This window comes from Bos indicus, chromosome 7 (assembly GCF_029378745.1).
Source record: "Bos indicus isolate NIAB-ARS_2022 breed Sahiwal x Tharparkar chromosome 7, NIAB-ARS_B.indTharparkar_mat_pri_1.0, whole genome shotgun sequence".
Taxonomy (NCBI): Eukaryota; Metazoa; Chordata; class Mammalia; order Artiodactyla; family Bovidae; genus Bos; species Bos indicus.
Window position 1 is genome coordinate 9,968,903 of NC_091766.1, and position 16,515 is coordinate 9,985,417.

The following is a 16,515-nucleotide window of genomic DNA, read 5'->3' on the forward strand; positions in this document are numbered from 1 at the left end:
TTCCTCAAATATGTGAAAGAATTTCTCATTAAAAACTTGAATACATGACATCTTGAGGAAAAACTTGCTAATTAGAGATGGCACAGGGAAATCCCTAAAAAGATTCAAATCCATGAACAAAATACTGAAATTAACTTCTTCATGGCAAAAGATATACGGTCCCATTTAAAAAATGTGAATAATGCCAGTTTGTATGAAAACAGTCATGATATTTACCACTTTCCTGGTAATCATACCCACCGTGAGACAGTAAGGAACCAAACAGCAAGTTCAGAATTTCTTCTTATGGGATTTTCAGAGTCATCTGAACTGCAGCCCCTCATATTTGGGCTTTTTCTCTCCATGTACCTGATCACTATATTTGGAAACCTGCTCATCATCCTGGCCGTCAGCTCAGATCCCCACCTGCACACCCCCATGTACTTCTTCCTCTCCAACCTGTCCTTTGTAGACATCTGCTTCACCTCCACCACCATCCCAAAGATGTTGAAGAACATTTGGGCACAGAGTAAAGTTATAACCTATGAAGGCTGTATTATCCAGATGCAATTTTTTGCACTCTTTATAGGATTGGACGTCTTCCTCCTGACTGTGATGGCCTATGACCGCTTTGTGGCCATCTGCCACCCCCTGCACTACATGGTCATCATGAGCCCTCAGATCTGTGGACTGATGGTGCTGGTGTCCTGGATCATCAGTGTCCTGAATTCCTTGTTAGAAAGCTTAATGATGTTGAGACTGTCCTTCTGTACAGTCTTAGAAATTCCCCATTTTTTCTGTGAACTCAATCAGATGATCCAACTTGCCTGTTCTGACACTTTTCTCAATAATTTGGAGATGTATTTTAAAACTGTGTTCCTGGCTGGTGGTTCCCTTATATGTATCATTTACTCATACTCTAAGATAGTTTCCTCCATACATAGAATCTCATCTGCTCAGGGGAAGTATAAGGCATTTTCCAGCTGTGCATCGCACCTTTTAGTTGTCTTGATATTTTATTGTACAGGCTTAGGTGTTTACCTTAGCTTGGCTGGTACTCGCAGCTCACACTCAAGTGCAACAGCCTCGGTGATGTACACTGTGGTCACACCCATGCTGAACCCTTTCATCTACAGTCTGAGGAATAAAGACTTAAAGAAGGGTCTGCAAAAACTCTTTGGAAAGGTAATTTTAAAAGGTCCTATTGTCATAGATCTTAAGAAGTACCTGTAGTAGCAGAGCTCAAACATTGAGCCAGTGTTGCCATTGTTTGGTCAGATTGTGGAAAGAGAAGATGCCTCTTCTATTTTTCATGAAATTTTTATTTTGATTTCAACTTTGTACAATTTATGTAACTCACTTTCATGCTTTGTGATGTCTGATATCCTATATTTGTCCCTTTTAAGTTTCCTATTTTCCCATGTTTCCAGTTTTGGATATAAAACATTGGAAATTCCCATTTATATCAAGGGACTACATGATCTCTTAAGAATAATTTCTCCTCAGATGAAATAGTAAGGCTAGAGTGAGCATTGTTTTCTTTTGCTTGACTAAAAGAAGAGTTATGAATTATTCAACCCCTCTGGGGGAAGATCCCTACTTTTGGCATTCACAACTATTAATAAGTTTATAAAAGAGGAAAACTGAGAATGTAGTTATAATTTTTCACAACATCATTCTGTGCATATGCCTGTCCTAATTACTCTTCTTGATAATACAAATTTTAAATTACTCGTTGTTATCACTGATCATAGGATCTTTTTCTAATTATTAGGATCTTGTTCTGATATACAGCTGGTGTCCACTGTGTCTTCCATCATTACTGGCAAATACTGATAATATACTACATGTTTCCAAGTTAAATCTACACTGAAAGACAAATATGAAAAAATAGATTGATATAATATGACCCTAGACTTCACTTTAGTTAAGACAAAGCAAAATATGAAATCATGCATTTATTACTATACTAAATCTATATTTTCAGGTGATTCATAGATTCATTAAAATATGGACTATGAGTATCTGTTTGAAAGGTACATTCTTTAAGTTGAAGGACTTGTGGGATATATATATATATATATATATATATATATTTATTTATTTATTTTTTATTCCTGATTAGAAATTTCTAGTGCTATCAGTAATTATTATTCTTTCCATTTCTCTTAATAAAATATCTCCATCTATTCATAATTTTGTCAGGCCTCTATGGGGGCAGAGAATGAACAGTATCAATAATATCCATTAAGTATTATCCTCATTATTAAAGGATGACACAGAAAACTCAGATTCTCTTCAGGTATGTGATCTGTGGACACAGGTGTTGTGCAAACATCCATGTCCTTCCAACCTCGCCATGGGGCATCAAAGGGACCTCACTGGAGTCCCTTTTTCAAAGAGCTATATGAAACAAACTTGAACAACTGAGTGATTATGAATGTTATCTTCAACTTCAGAACAAGGTCCTAGAATACATAGAATCAGTTTATTATTATTGCTCTCAGTTTCATCCAGTTTGATTATTTCACCATTTACTTATTGCTGCATACAAACTTGCCTAAAATAAAATTGTTTAATATAGTATCTCTCTTTTCAAATGAGATGGAACAGTGTGAAGTTGTTTTGATCTCTGCAGGGCTTCTCATGAGTCTGTAGTCGGCATGAACCTCTACCTTGTATTTCAAAGGCTCATCCACGATGTTGTGTGTGGTTGTACTGCTCTTCTGTCTTGAAGAATTTGTCACTGAACAACTTTCATATGTGGAGGTTAAGTTTCTAATTTGCAAGGGGAAATAAATTTATTAAATGTGAATTACCTTAATTTTACTATCTTAATACACACATGTGAAACCTTAATTTCTGCCTGTTAGAAGAGATATCTCCCATTCCAGTCAGCTGTGATTCAGCTATATTTGCTCCAGATCCTACCTTGGCATGGACATTACATTTTTAAAATTCTAATAAATTTATTAAAGCAAAATTACAAGCAGTAAACTGTACTCATTTACAGTGTACCAGTTGAAGAATTTAGAAAGTCATTTAACAGTTTACAGTATGTACTGCCTGCTTCCATTTTTACACAACTTGAGAAGGTGTATGATAATTTTATTGTTTTGTTATGTATTTTTTAGAAATGCAATTCCTCAGCCCCCCTTTCCTTACTTCCAAAGGTAATATGAAAAAAATTATCATAATTTGTAAAGAAGAATGCTGTGAGAAAATCTGAAACTATAAAAGTACTTGTGTAGTCAAAATGGAGAAGGCAATGGCACCCCACTCCAGTACTCTTGCCTGGCAAATCCCATGGATGGAAGAGCCTGGTAGGCTGCAGTCCATGGGGTCACTAAGAGTCGGACATGACTGAGTTACTTCACTTTCACTTTTCACTTACACATTCAAAATTATGAAGTATGTACATGTGTGTGTTATTTATGTATTTATTCTCTTAATTAAGCACACTTGTTAGGGATAGAGTAGGATAATTAAATAGTTTAGAAATATCACTAGAGGGTTAAAGATAGGGGATTTTAAGGGAGTTTTGGAAATATTGTAAGCTAATGACCACTCAAGAAAAGATTTTAATAACCAAGCAAAAATATCCATATGTAGTTAAAGAATAAGACAACGGGTTTAGGATCTACATATTGTTACAGAAAGTCAAAAAGATAATGGTTCTTGAAGAGTAGCATTTCTGCATGAAGCCAAGACAGGAGTATAGATGAAAAGGGAAAGAAATAAGGTGAAAGGAGATATTATAATGAAATTTGAAATTAATAACCATATTTTAGTATATGTCATCACTCTTTTGCTAATATATTATTTCAACAGCACCTTGACAGTACTGGTTAGACCATATAGGGTCAAAGTGAGGCAGGACATAGATGGGCTTCAGGTTAAATATTTACAACTGGCCTCCTGTTTGCATTTCCTGAGACAAGAGATAGGTGGGCTCAAGTTTAAGGCATTTACAATTGGCCTCGTTTGACCTCTGAAATGGAAGTAACAACAGAAACAGGGTAAATAGGGTAAACAGCCAGTCTTCACCTCTTGTAAACATCTTAATGTATAGACATGGCCAGGACAAAGCAAAGGATTAAGGGATCTCACTCCCCCCTCCCCCTCTCCCCACCCCTGATTTTAGGAGAAGGGAGACCCTGCACATACTCAGAAAGTTTATTTGGAGGTCAAAACTCAGGGGATAATGCCAGGCCATTAAGAGTCTTGCTCCTCCCAGAAGCCTTCACTTTGAGATCCATCTTGGCTGAGGGATGCAGGTGCATCCAAGGGAGAGTCCCAGGGTAGGTCAGGTGTGGAAAAAGAAGCCAAATAATTGGCTGAAGGTAAACCATGACCAGAAAGAACTGATCCGTGTAAATCACTTAATTGTCACTTTACTATGCTCCTCCTCACTGGGGGGACACCCACCCCCTTTCTCTCCAGCTGTGCATCTCTGCCTTGCTTCTGTCTTAACTATAAAAGCATTTCTCTATGTGCTCCTCCACTTGTTGTTGAGCTATGTCTCTAATTATAAACTTGTACCTGCATTTACAGGTGAAGTTCTAGAAGTCAGAAGCCAGAGCTCATTTATTGAGCCAAATACAGGATGTCTGGGGAATCTGGGATCCATGTGGACATTCCAGGGAAGAAGGTCTTGCCTTCCTAGATTACTTTCTAGGGGCACCTTCATTCCTTGTCTCATGGTCCTTCCTCATCTTCAAAGCCAGCAGTGTAGCATCCTCAAATCTCTGACTCCAATTTTTCTTCCTCTTTCCTCCACATTCAGAAGTCCATTGTAATGACTTTATACAAATCCAGGTAATTCATGGGGCTTCCTAAGTGGCTCAGTGGGAAAGAATCAACCTGCCAATGCAGGAGTTGCAGGTTCAATCCCCATGTTGGGAAGATCCCTTGCTGGAGGAAATGGCAATCCACTCCAGTATTCTTGCCTGGAAAATCCCATGGACAGAGGAGCCCAGTGGGCTACCATCCATTGGGTGGCAGAGTCGGACATGATGGAGCACACACACCTTTCAGCAGTTTGGCATGTAACTCCCTTCAGGGTCTCTGTTCAGTCAAAGGCCTATTACAGTCTCTGAAACCTGAACAAGAATACTTCTATTAGCTTCTGCAACAATTTGCCTTTATGTATGTATATTAAAAGTTATTAGGATTAGGATGTGGACATATTTTTGAGACATTTATTTTGCCTGTTATTACAAAGTATTTTCTTGATGTATGTGATTTGATACAATTCAAGAGCAAACTCTGGGAGATAGTGAAGGGCAGGGAATCCTGGCATGCTGCAGCTCATGGGGTGGCAAAGAGTTGGACATGACTTAGGGACTGAATAAACAACAAGAATCCTTATATGAAGAATCAAAAACAGATTTCATTACAACCTCTGCAGTGAGTAAAACCTTTTGCTTTCAAAATTACATACAAAAGTGGATTTTCTTTTGGTATAGAACACCTAAACTTACCTATGACTTACTCACAGTTATAGCCTTGTTACTCAAAGTGTGACCCACAGACCAGGACCTGCAGCATCACACCTCCTGGTAGCTGTTAAAAATGCCAGGCCCTTGGGCCCACAGAACACCTACTTAGCTGGAATTTATAGTTGAATTAGAATCCTCAGTGATGTGTATGCACAGTACACTTGGAGCTGTGTATGTGTGCTAGTCACTCAGTTGTGTTCAACTCTTTGAGACTTCATGGACTGTAGCCCTCCAGACTCCTCTGTCCAGATTTCCCAGGCAAGAATTCTAGAGTGGGTTACCATTTCCTTCTCCAGGGGATGTCCTGACTCAGGGATCGAATCCACATACCCTGCATTGATAGACAGGTTCTTAACCACTGAGCCACCTGGGAAGCTAGAAACTTGGAGCAGTGCTGGTTTAAAGTGTGTTTATAACATTCTAGCTGTTAACAGTTTTGCAGGACAATTATCTGTGTTGAGTCCTGGGTATTGTGGGTGTTTAGCAGCATCTTCTTTGACATTGCCACATATCTCCAGGATCAAAACCCAGTTCTCTGACTGGGAACTGTAAACCAGAGTTAGAGAACTGGAAACATCCTGATAAAATTCCAGTCAAGACTCCATCCCAAAACAGGTTTGTAATTTTTAGCAGAATGTGAAATTCTTCTGAACCTCATTCCTGAAATGGAGGATGGAGTTATAGTAATACTACCTCACAGAAGAAGCTTCTCTAAAAATTAAATCTGATAATCTCTGTAATCTGTTGAGGTAGGTTATGGTGTTTGGCAGTATCTAAATATATCTCACAACTTACAAACCTTTTTAAATCAAGGGCTAATTGTTAGCTCTTAACTTCAGGTGTAATATGGAATTCCTAAAGGTTTTAGCAAAAGTGTCAGGAAGCCATGGAGTGAACTGCCCAATGTTTAACATTAAAGGAACACACTTGTCCCTCTCAGAAAGGGTAAAAAAGCTTTTCTAAGGATTTCATGAGCTAAGTCCCCACCATAGGTCAATGCTTTATTGAACCAAGGGACCTAGTCAAGTTACCTGAGTCTCACAGGCTAGAGAAAACTTAAGCTCGGGGTTGGGATAAAGTGCTGGGAGATTTAGATAGCTGGAGGGCAAGAGAGTTAATAGAGAAATATTAATACAAATTTAGTTTTACTGGCTTTATTACCTGGTGTCCTGAGAACAGACTATCAATAGGGAAAAACATCCTTTCTGTCCAGACCAACTCCCTCAGGAATTTCATGTGCTTACAGGTCATTGTATTAATAACTAGAGGGGAATATACATAATGAGAACTGTGAATATCTCCTCTGGTGTATCCCTGAACTTGTACAACCTGGGCATGGACGAGACAAGTTGTTGCTTTTAGAGTCCAAAGTCTGGTGAAGGACTAATGCTTGGCCCTTTCCTGCTGACTTGTCTGGGGACAGAGCTTCAGTCTCCATCACCAACCATCCAGGAAGGGTTTCAGACTTCCACACGAGGTCTTTCCTCTCAACGTTCCCATGCAGGTGAGTTCAAAAGCCCAAAACACACTGCAGAAGAATGACAAATAGAATGAAACCCAAGAACATTTACCTGAGAAAATGTTTATCTCAGTGTATCCCAGAGACCATTGTGGTTGTTTTCTTTTTTTTTTTTTTTTTTTTAATTTTATTTTTTAACTTTACAATATTGTATTGGTTTTGTCATATATCACATTGTATACATGTGTTCCCCATCCTGAACCCTCATCCCTCCTCCCTCCCCATACCATCCCTCTGGGTCGTCCCAGTGCACCAGCCCCAAGCATCCAGTATTGTGCATTGAACCTGGACTGGTGACTCATTTCATATATGATATTATACATGTTTCAATGCCATTCTCCCAAAATCATCCCACCCTCTCCCTCTCCCACAGAGTCCAAAAGACTGTTCTATACATCAGTGTCTCTTTTGCTGTCTCGTATACAGGGTTACTGTTACCATCTTTCTAAATTCCATATATATGTGTTAGTACACTGTATTGGTGTTTTTCTTTCTGGCTTACTTCACTCTGTATAATAGGCTCCAGTTTCATCCACCTCATCAAAACTGATTCAAATGTATTTTTTTTTTAATGGCTGAGTAATAGTCCATTGTGTATATGTATCGTAGCTTTCTTATCCATTCATCTGCTGATGGACATCTAGGTTGCTTCCATGTCCTGGCTATTATAAACAGTGCTGCAATGAACATTGGGGACCACGTGTCTCTTTCAATTCTGGTTTCCTCAGTGTGTATGCCCAGCAGTGGGATTGGTACTAAGAAAACTGGTCAACCACTTGTAAAAGAATGAAACCAAAACACTAACACCATACACAAAAATAAACTCAAAATGGATTAAAGATCTAAACATAAGACCAGAAACTATAAAACTCCTAGAGGAGAACATAGGCAAAACACTCTCTGACATACATCACAGCAGGATCCTCTATGACCCACCTCCCACAATATTGGAAATAAAAGCAAAAATAAACAAATGGGACCTAATTAAACTTAAAAGCTTCTGCACAACAAAAGAAACTATAAACAAGGCGAAAAGACAGCCTTCAGAATGGGAGAAAATAATAGCAAATGAAGCAACTGACAAACAACTAATCTCAAAAATATACAAGCAACTCCTGCAGCTCAATTACAGAAAAATAAATGACCCAATCAAAAAATGGGCCGAAGAACTAAATAGACATTTCTCCAAAGAAGACATACAGATGGCTAACAAACACATGAAAAGATGCTCAACATCACTCATTATCAGAGAAATGCAAATCAAGACCACTATGAGGTACCATTTCACACCAGTCAGAATGGCTGCGATCCAAAAGTCTACAAGCAATAGATGCTGGAGAGGGTGTGGAGAAAAGGGAACCCTCTTACACTGTTGGTGGGAATGCAAACTAGTACAGCTGCTATGGAGAACAGTGTGGAGTTTCCTTAAAAAACTGGAAATGTGGTTGTTTTCTTGCTTGATTAAAATATCAATGTATTTTAATGATGCTAAAAAGAGTAGTGAACACAGAATTCAGGAAGACGATGCTATTTGATGTCCATTAAGTATTAAGAATGGAAGCCCCATTAGAAAATGGGGGAGACACATAAATTCCTTCCAGTAAGAGTAGAACGTTTGCCCAAATATCTTAATTACCTGGAATAGAGAGATAGGGTATTAGTTGGAGGGCTATAAAATAAAGTGAAAGCATTTCTTTTTAACTTTTAAAATGGAGCATATTCCCATAATGTTTCTGTAATGGTGAGAACATTTCACGCCAAGAAGTGCTTGCAAATATATCTTTGCAACAGCAGGTGTGAGAGACATTTTTCACATTATTTCCTGTGAAAAAAAAAGAAAAGAAAAAATTAAGAAGTGTAAAGGGGGGATGCAGATGTGTTTACCTTGAAACTATCTCATTATCTGAGAGGATGAATATGTATGTGGATTGATTAGTCATTTACTTTATTTCAAATTATCTGTGTGAATTTTTTGCTTTAGTATAGGCAAATAGGAGAATTTTTCTGTTGTTACTTTCAATCTTTCAAACAACGAATTGTTATTTTTTTTTTTTTTTTACCCCCATAGACTGGCTATTTGCTATTTAGCTGTTTTATGTATGTATAAGGGCTGGACAAGGAAGTCTGGCGTCCTGCAGTCCATGGGGTCACAATGAGTTGGACACGACTGAGCAACTGAACTGAACTGAACTGAACTGAAGGGGGCTTCCCAGGTGGTGCTAATGGTAAAGAACACACCTGCCATTGGAGGAGACATAAGAGATGCTGGTTTGATCCCTGGGTTGGGAAGATCCTCTGAAGGAGGGCATGGCAACCCACTCCAGTATTCTTGCCTGGGGAATTCCTTGAACAGAGGATCCTGGTGGGCTACTGTCCCATAGGGTCACAAAGAGTCGAGCACAACTCAAGCAACTTAGCACACATGCATGCCTGTATGTGTATGTAGAGATGTATTTGAGAGAAATTGTGAGTGTGTATAGTTTTCATGTGACCAATATGTCAATCAAGCTCATGCGCTCCCTCCATTGCTTTTTCATTTTTTTTAATTTTTCTGAAAGAATTGAGTTCTCAGGTTAGAATTCTTCATTCTAAATGAATTTATTCTAAATAAAATGGCAGTGAAGTAACTACATCTTTAGTGCTAATAAATCACTCTATTTAATTTCTCCAAGTCTTTATATTGCTGTTTTCCTTTGCTTTCTTTTGTTTTGCTTTCCATTATTTGTGTGTGTGTGTGTATATGTGTGTGTGTGTGTGTGTGATTAGATCTGTTTCTGAAAGTTGCATCAAACCTGGCCTTCATGTGGAAGGCATGCTTCATTACCATTTAACTAAAGATCACTTGTGTCTTCCTAAAACAAATAAAAATCCACACATATTCATATAAGAGGAAATAACTCAGGCAATGCATTCTACTACATTTAAAAATTCATTCTGTTATATTCTTTTTTTCTATCCCCAAGTCTTGGCAATCTAATTTTGTATTGGTGACCCATGTTGATGTTGTTAAATCATTACTATTTCATATTTCTATATAATTTTCTTTAGATTTTAACCCAATTTTGTTACATACAGTTGTTTTGAAACCACTTGACATAGACTAACTTCATTCCCACTGACATTTTGTCCCATAAATTCTTAACTTATTGTAAAACTTACCTTTGTATACTATCTACATATACATGCCAATACACTTTTATACAAAACATGAATAGGACCCTTTGCACATCAAAATTGCTCCTCATGTCTTAGTGCAATCATTTTCCCTATCTTTTTTCCTTCTTAATAATTTCTCATAGACTTGCCTCCAATTACGACTCTAATGATTTATTATTTATATGACTGTATCATGGGCTTCCCTGGTGGTTCAGTGGGTAAAGAATCTACCTGTAATGCATGAGCCACAGGAGACACAGGAAATGTGAATTTGGTCCCTGGGTTGGGCAGGTCTCCTGGATGAGGGCATAGAATAAACTCCAGTATTCTTGCCTGGAGAATCCCATGGATGGAGGAGCCTGGTGGGTTATTGTCCACAGGATCGCAAAGAGTCAGACACAACGAGCCTATATACACACATGCATAACCTGTCATCGTGTGCCTGTGCTACTCTCCCTTTGATGGTCCTTCATGTCCTTTAAAATTAAACTGCTAGAATATAAGTGATACAGAAATATAAGATAGTGAAAGTCAAACTCTCACTGTAACTGTGGTTGTCACACATGGAGGGCTCAGAAGTGGTTAGAAATATTGCAAAGTACCCTACAATGCACAGGACAGATCCCACCACAATGATCTGGATCAGATTGTCATTTGTGCCAGCGCTGGAGAATCCTGAGTTAAAGTGTATCCGCATTTTGAATAGTTAGAGCTGTCTTCAGATTTTCCACTAAAATACTGTCATCTTTGCTACCAGTTCCAAAGTTCTTTGCCCACGTTTTTCCCAAGATGATGGTATATAAGAGCTTCCTTGTTGTCTTCTTAAACTATATATGGAGTTAGAGCAAATATATATTTAATATATATAAATATATTATACATAACATATTTAATATTATATGATACATATAATCAAAATGGTGACCAAGTATATATATATTTGATTTGCCTATTACTGTTATATACTCATATGCCTATTTTCCTACACTAAACAGACACTCAAGTAATTTTTACAAATTATTTTTTCAAATGACTTTTTATAATTAGCTTTTTTATTTTTAAATAATAGTGGACATACAGGACATTACAGAAAAATTCAGAAATGTCCGATGAGCTCTTCGCCCAATTTCTCCCATTATCTTAAATACCATAATATCAAAACCAGGAATTGACACTGGCACCATCCACAGATGCTCTCACATCTTAGATATTTCAGATAGTAAAATTTCTCCAGTTTTATGTGTTTGTGTGTGACTATTGAGGCATATTTTTGGCCATAACTTTTTAAAAATTTTATTTAGTTGTACATTTCTATAGTCTCACTTCTGAGCATCTTGCCTATTTATGATGATTTTACACACCCATAGATTTTATATGTAGATTTCAAGATATTAATCAAAAATGTTTTGTTTACATTTGCACTGGGGCTATAATTGTACTAATATTTTATTAATATTAGATGTTGGGGGGCAAAACTTCATTTTTTGCTAGATAGTTATGCCAGCTATTACCAACAATTTTATCCTTCCAAACAAATTTAAGGAGTTGTTCAGGTATATTAAAAGTTGATATAAAATGAGAAATAAGTCCTGATCCATTCAACAACAATAAACAAGCATGTACTACTTGACAAAACATTCTATAGTGCTCGCTTTGGCAGCACATATACTAAAATTGGAATGATACAGAGAAGATTAGCATGGCCCCTGCGCAAGGATGACACGCAAATTCGTGAAGCGTTCCATATTTTTAAAAAATATAAAAGACAAAAAAAAGAGAGAAAAGAGGGAGGGACGGAGTTCCATCCCAGGAAGGGAGTCTTAAAAAGAGAGAATTTTCCAAACACCAGGAAACCTTCTCACTGCCGAATCTGTGCTGAGCCTTGGAAGCACAGAGGGCAACATAACAGGGAGGAAAAAAAAAAAAAAAAAACAATTAAAACCCGCAGATTACAAGCCCTTGGGTAACTCCCCCAGTGGAGAAGCAGCGCAGACACCTGCACATGCCACTAGCAAGCGGGGGCTGGGCAGGGAGGCACACCGCGGGCTGCATCGCTTAGAGTAAGGATCTGGCCTGAATACCCTGAGAGCTATCTGAGTGAAACAATTTGGTCTAGCAAACCAGACTGTGGGATATCTACCACACAAAAAGCCAGCCCTAACCTAAGACACCACCAGGTCCACACACGGAACAAAGGACTGAACAGAGATAGCCAGCTGCAGACCATCCCCCTCTGGTGACAGGCAGCCAGAGCCAGAAAGGGGCATTCGCAGCCCCAGAGAGGCATTATCTATAAAACTGTAAGCAGGCTTCTTTGCTAACTAAAACTTCTTGGGCGTCTGGACGGTCAACATCCACCTGAAAAGGTGCGCCTGTTGTACACCCAGAAAACCAAGCTGTGGGGAGGTGATAAGTCGCAGCAACCGCGCTCACCAAACACCTCATCACCTGAGCTGCTTGGACCTGGGAAGGCCACAAAATGCAGGCCCAATCAATTCTGCGCCTCTGAGGACTACCTGAGTGCCTGAACCTGAGCGGCGTGGACCTGGGAGGTGCAAGCAGCCCAGGGCCAGCCACGGATGGTTCCCGGTGGAGCAACCTAGAGCCTGAACAGTGTGGGCAGGGAGGCTACACGCGCCGTGAGTGGGGGCAGACCCAGTGTGGCTGATGCACTGCGAGCACACGCCAGTGTTATTTGTTTGAAGAGTCCCTCCCTCCCCACAGCGTGACTAAACAAGTGAGCCTAAAAAAAAAAAAAAAAGTGTCCTCCACCGTCCCCTTTGTGTCAGGGTGGAAATCAGACACTGAAGAGACCAGCAAACAGAAGAAGCTATAACAGAGGGAACCACCTTGGAAGCTACAGGCAATAGATTAAAACCCTGTGGTTAGTACCAACTACATAGGAAGGGGCCTATAGATCTTGAGAAATATAAGTCGGACCAAGGAACTAGCTGAAAATGAACTGAACCCACAATACCCACAACAAAACTAGAGAAAGTCCTAGATATATTTTTACTATTTTTACGATCATTCTTTCTTTTTAAATTTCTTAAAGAATTTTAAGTCCTCTATTATTCCTTTAATTTTCACTTTTATAACCTACTATTACTTAGCAAAAAAAAAAAAAAGACCCTTTTTTTAAAGCAAACTTCATATATATATATATATTATAATTTTTTGACTTTTTTTTCTTCTTTTCTTTAACATTTTATTTTTGAAATTCCAAACTCTACTCTAGATTTCAATTTTTGCTTTTATGTATCTGTTACAAATTTTGTACCTTTAAGAACTCAATTTTCAGTACCCATTTTTCACGAGGGAGCGAGATTACTGGCTTGACTGCTCTCTCTCCCTTTAGACTCTCCTTTTTCTCCTCCAGGTCGCCTGTGTCTCCTCCCTAACCCTTCTCTACCCTACCCAACTCTGTGAATTTCTGTGTGTTCCAGATGGTGGCGAACACTTAGGGAACTGATTACTGGCTGGATCTGTCTCCCTTCTTTTCATTCCCCCCTTTTATCCTCCTAGCCACCTCTGTCTCCTTCCTCCTTCTTCTCTTCTCTGTATAACTCCGTGAACATCTCTGAGCTGTCCAGTTGTGGAGTGCACATAAGGAAGTGATTACTGGCTAGCCCACTCCCTCCTGTATTGATTCCGCCTCATCTCATTTGGGTCACCTCTAACTCCCGCCTCCCTCTTCTCTTCTCCGTGTAACGCTGTGAACCTCTCTGGGTGACCCTCATGGTGGAGAAACTTTTCATCTTTAACGTAGATGTTTTATCAGTGGTGCTGTATAGAAGGAGAAGTTTTGAAATGACTGCAAAAATAAGACTGATAACTGGAAGCAGGAGGCTTAAGTCCAAACCCTGACACCAGGGAACTCCTGACTCCAGGGAACATTAATTGACAGGAGCTCATCAGACGCCTCCATACCTACACTGAAACCAAGCACCACACAAGGGCCAACAAGTTCCAGGGCAAGACATACTAAGCAAATTCTCCAGCAACACAGGAACACAGCCCTGAGCTCCAAGATACAGGCTGCCCAAAGTCACCCCAAAACCATAGACATCTCATAACTCATTACTGGACACTTCATTGCACTCCAGAGAGAAGAAATACAGCTCCACCCACCAGAACACTGACACAAGCTTCCCTAACCAAGAAACCTTGACAAGCCACCTATACAAACCCACATACATAAGGAAATGCCACAATAAAGAGAACCCCATCAACTGCCAGAATACAGAAAGGACACCCCAAACTCAGCAATTTAAACATGATGAAGAGACAGAGGAACACCCAACAGATAAAGGAACAGGATAAATGCCCACCAAACCAAACAAAAGAGGAAGAGATAGGGAATCTACCTGATATAGAATTCCGAATAATGATAGTGAAATTGATCCAAAATCTTGAAATCAAAATGGAATCACAGATTAATAGCCTGGAGACAAGGATTGAGAAGACACAAGAAAGGTTTAAGAAGGACCTAGAAGAAATAAAAAGGAGTCAATATAAAATGAATAATGCAATAAATGAAATTAAAAACACTCTGGAGTCAACAAATAGTAGAATAACAGAGGCAGAAGATAGGATTAGTGAATTAGAAGATAGAATGGTAGAAATAAATGAATCAGAGAGGAAAAAAGAAAAACGAATTAAAAGAAATGAGGACAATCTCAGAGACATCCAGGACAATATTAAACACTACAACATTCGAATCATAGGGGTTCCAGAAGAAGAAGACAAAAAGAAAGACCATGAGAAAATACTCAAGGAGATAATAGTTGAAAACTTCCCTAAAATGGGGAAGGAAATAATCACTCAAGTTCAGGAAACCCAGAGAGTCCCAAACAGGATAAACCCAAGGTGAAACACCCCAAGACACATATTAATCAAATTAACAAAGATCAAACACAAAGAACAAATATTAAAAGCAGCAAGGGAAAAACAACACATAACACACAAGGGAATTCCCATAAGGATAACAGCTGATCTTTCAATAGAAACTCTTCAAGCCAGGAGGGAATGGCAAGACATACTTAAAGTGATGAAAGAAAATAACCTACAGCCCAGATTATTGTACCCAGCAAGGATCTCATTCAAATATGAAGGAGAAATCAAAAGCTTTAAAGACAGGCAAAAGCTGAGAGAATTCAGCACCACCAAACCAGCTCTCCAACAAATACTAAAGGATATTCTCTAGACAGGAAACACAAAAACAGTGTATAAATTCAAACCCAAAACAATAAAGCAAATGGCAACAGGATCATACTTATCAGTAATTACCTTAAACATAAATGGGTTGCATGCCCCAACCAAAAGACAAAAACTGGCTGAATGGATACAAAAACAAGACCCCTACATATGCTGTCTACAAGAGACCCACCTCAAAACAGGGGACACATACAGACTGAAAGTGAAGGGCTGGAAAAAGTTTTTTCCATACAAATAGGGACCAAAAGAAAGCAGGAGTAGCAATACTCATATCAGATAAAATAGACTTTAAAACAAAGGCTGTGAAAAGAGACAAAGACGGTCACTACATAATGATCAAAGGATCAGTCCAAGAAGAAGATATAACATTTATAAATATAATTGCACCCAACAAGGGAGCACCACAATATGTAAGACAAATGCTAACAAGTATGAAAGGAGACATTAACAATAACAATAATAGTGGGAGACTTTAATACCCCACTCACACCTATGGATAGATCAACTAAACAGAAAATTAACAAGGAAACACAAACTTTATATGATACAATAGACCAGTTAGACCTAATTGATATCTATAGGACATTTCATCCCAAAACAATGAATTTCACTTTTTCTCAAGTGCACATGGAACCTTCTCCAGGATAGATAACATCCTGGGCCATAAATCTAGCCTTGGTAAATTCAAAAAATTAGAAATCATTCCAAGCATCTTTTCTGACCACAATGCAGTAAGATTAGGTCTCAATTACAGAAGAAAAACTATTAAAAATTCCCACATGTGGAGGCTGAACAACATGCTGCTGAATAACCAACAAATCACAGAAGAAATCAAAAAGGAAATCAAAATATGCATAGAAAAGAATGGAAATAAAAACACAACAATCCAAAACCAGTGGGACACCATAAAAGCAGTCTTAAGGGGAAAGTTCATAGCAATACAGGCATACCTCAAGAAGCAAGAAAAAAGTCAAATAAATAACCTAACTCTACACCTAAAGCAACTAGAAAAGGAAGAAATGAAGAACCCTAGAGTTAGTACAAGGAAAGAAATCTTAAAAATTAGGGCAGAAATAAATGCAAAAGAAACAAAAGAGACCATAGCAAAAATTAACAAAGCCAAAAGCTGGTTCTTTGAAAGGA

The 16,515-nt window shown here is 38.5% G+C and overlaps 1 protein-coding gene and 1 non-coding gene across 2 annotated transcripts in view; both read left to right on the plus strand.

Moving 5' to 3' along the window:
- LOC139184054 (adhesion G protein-coupled receptor E2-like) overlaps positions 1-16,515 on the plus strand; it is a 1,114,856-nt gene that overhangs the window by 478,753 nt on the left and 619,588 nt on the right. The gene's annotated exons all lie outside the window — the stretch shown is intronic.
- On the plus strand, positions 11,800-11,906 carry LOC139184322 (U6 spliceosomal RNA). Its single transcript, XR_011567900.1, has one exon. It is a non-coding gene; the product is annotated as a U6 spliceosomal RNA (small nuclear RNA).